Genomic DNA, 2156 nt, shown 5'->3' with positions numbered 1-2156 from the left:
TTAGATTTCTGTGCAATCGGGTTGTTGAAAAGTATCTATAAAAACTGTCGTCCTCCTAAATTAGATGAATTATGGGAATTATTATAGAAAATACTTTCACGATGAAAACTACGCTGCAAGTCTACTGTCAAAATGTACGGTCGTCAGATATAGCATGGCCGGGCATGGCGACGTGAACGTTTTAATATAATACACTCAACCTTTGTATAAGTTCAGACTAAGGGTGATCTTAGATAAGCTTGTATTAGCTGAAATTTTCCTGGTTGCAGCAATAATAGTTTGTACATATTTTGTCACCATTAAATTAACCAATAGTTCATATTTTAGCGTTTATATGGCAATTTCTCCTGACAGTTTACTATTGTGAATCAGCTGGAGCTATTCAGTTAGGTTCCTTGGATAGTTAGTATTGTTATATATTGTTATTAAATAACGTCTACATCAACTCATATTAAGCAAATATTCTGTAACATAGACTGGTCAAAGCTAAACTGATTTCACTGGACGAGTTAAAACTGAACTCTTCAGTTTGTCATGGGTGTCGCTGATCTGTTAATCAGACCACTGAATGACATCAATACAGATGTCCAGAAAGGAACAACATTCGTATTATAGAATAATTCACAAAGCAACCTTCAATAGTTGCCAATGATCTTTCTGCATTAAACCTGAGAATACAAAGAATATGGTAAGAATAATAACACAATCCCGCTAAATTATATTTGTTATCTCGTTTTAATGTAATAATAACAATACTGTACTACAATTTTTCTTATTCTCATGGTTTTACTGTGTGCGCAACAAATATTTTCAATTAAACTGAAAAAACCAACAAAAACATACAATATTTGTCCCTCTTAATTTTTCGTCTCCATCCCTAGAATTTCCATCCAGTTAGAGCCACTTCAAGCTGCATCAGAAATAATCCAACGAAACATGTTTTTCTGAGAGTTGTCATCTTTTTAGTTATAACATCTGTTATTTTTGTCGCCGGTCTCTTAAATACGGTAAGAATTATAGTTAATTTACACTATATTTTTGATTATTACAAATTATTGTAAACTTTTTTTCTACTTTTGTGTTATGATAATAAAAGAAAAAAATGTGGTCAGATAGTATTTGAGTTTTATAGTTCATCATGTATGATTTGTTGGTTAATATGATAATTGTTATAAGATAACATTGTTGGAAAAAATGTTTTATATACTTACACTAGTAAATAGCTTTGGTTATTGCTATGGTAACTGTTATTGCGACACAGATAAACCTTGTTATGAAATGGTATTGTAAGGTATATATATATATGCAGATAAATTCTATTGTTAGTTGTAAAACGTTTTTTTCCTTGTATGTGTATATTCATATGTGGTTTGGTGACACAAAACAACAACAAATGCAGGATACTCCAAGCACCCTAACGTGTAGACGAAACAGGAAGTTACTGTGTACCAGGATTTCATTTAGGTTTGTGTCATGTACGTAAGTAATAATCGGTGGGAGTCTTGAAAACTGATTCAGTTGTTAGGTTTTTCAGTAAGTATTGTGTGATTGTTTATTATAATATCTGTGATCTTCTTGCTGATCTGACGACATGTTAATATAAGAGGAATATGATTGGTGTTTTTTTTGTAGGGTTGAGTGTTTATTTCAGGGTATATGAAGTAGCTGTGATGGGTGAGAGAATCAGGGTAGTGTCTTTTAGAAAAGTTTTAATGTCTTTGGGTTTAGATTTATAATCATTATCATCACTACATAGTTTGTGTAGGTGTAGAAAATGTGACGAGGGTATTGACGTTTTGTTACTGTACGGGTGAGAAGATTCGAAAAGTAAGTATGTGTGTATGAATGTGTTTCTTTATAATGTATACTAGTGGTCAAGTGGTCGTCTGTATAAGTTAATGTCGAGGGTATTGACGTTTTGTTACTGTACGGGTGAGAAGATTCGAAGAGTAAGTATGTGTGTATGAATGTGTTTCTTTATAATGTATACTAGTGGTCAAGTGGTCGTCTGTATAAGTTAATGTCGAGAAAGAACAGCGTTACGTCCTATATTTCCCACGTAAATTCTAAAGAACAGTGAAAAGACGATACGTAGTGTATATTTTGTCATAGATGCAATCCCTAGCATGTCGTCATTGTAACGACGATACATCATG

General features: G+C 32.7%; 1 long non-coding RNA gene across 1 annotated transcript in view; it reads left to right on the top strand.

Moving 5' to 3' along the window:
* The first annotated feature begins 851 nt into the window (after positions 1-851).
* The window catches only part of LOC106468409, a 6643-nt gene continuing 5338 nt past the window's right edge, over positions 852-2156 (top strand). The window contains exon 1 of the long non-coding RNA XR_001291384.2: positions 852-1007. This is a non-coding gene — a long non-coding RNA (uncharacterized LOC106468409). The remainder of the gene's footprint in view (positions 1008-2156) is intronic.

This window comes from Limulus polyphemus, unplaced genomic scaffold (assembly GCF_000517525.1).
Source record: "Limulus polyphemus unplaced genomic scaffold, Limulus_polyphemus-2.1.2 Scaffold2997, whole genome shotgun sequence".
NCBI classification, from domain to species: Eukaryota; Metazoa; Arthropoda; class Merostomata; order Xiphosura; family Limulidae; genus Limulus; species Limulus polyphemus.
The sequence above is the reverse complement of the archived record's forward strand: the minus strand, read 5'-3'. Positions and strand labels throughout refer to the sequence as shown.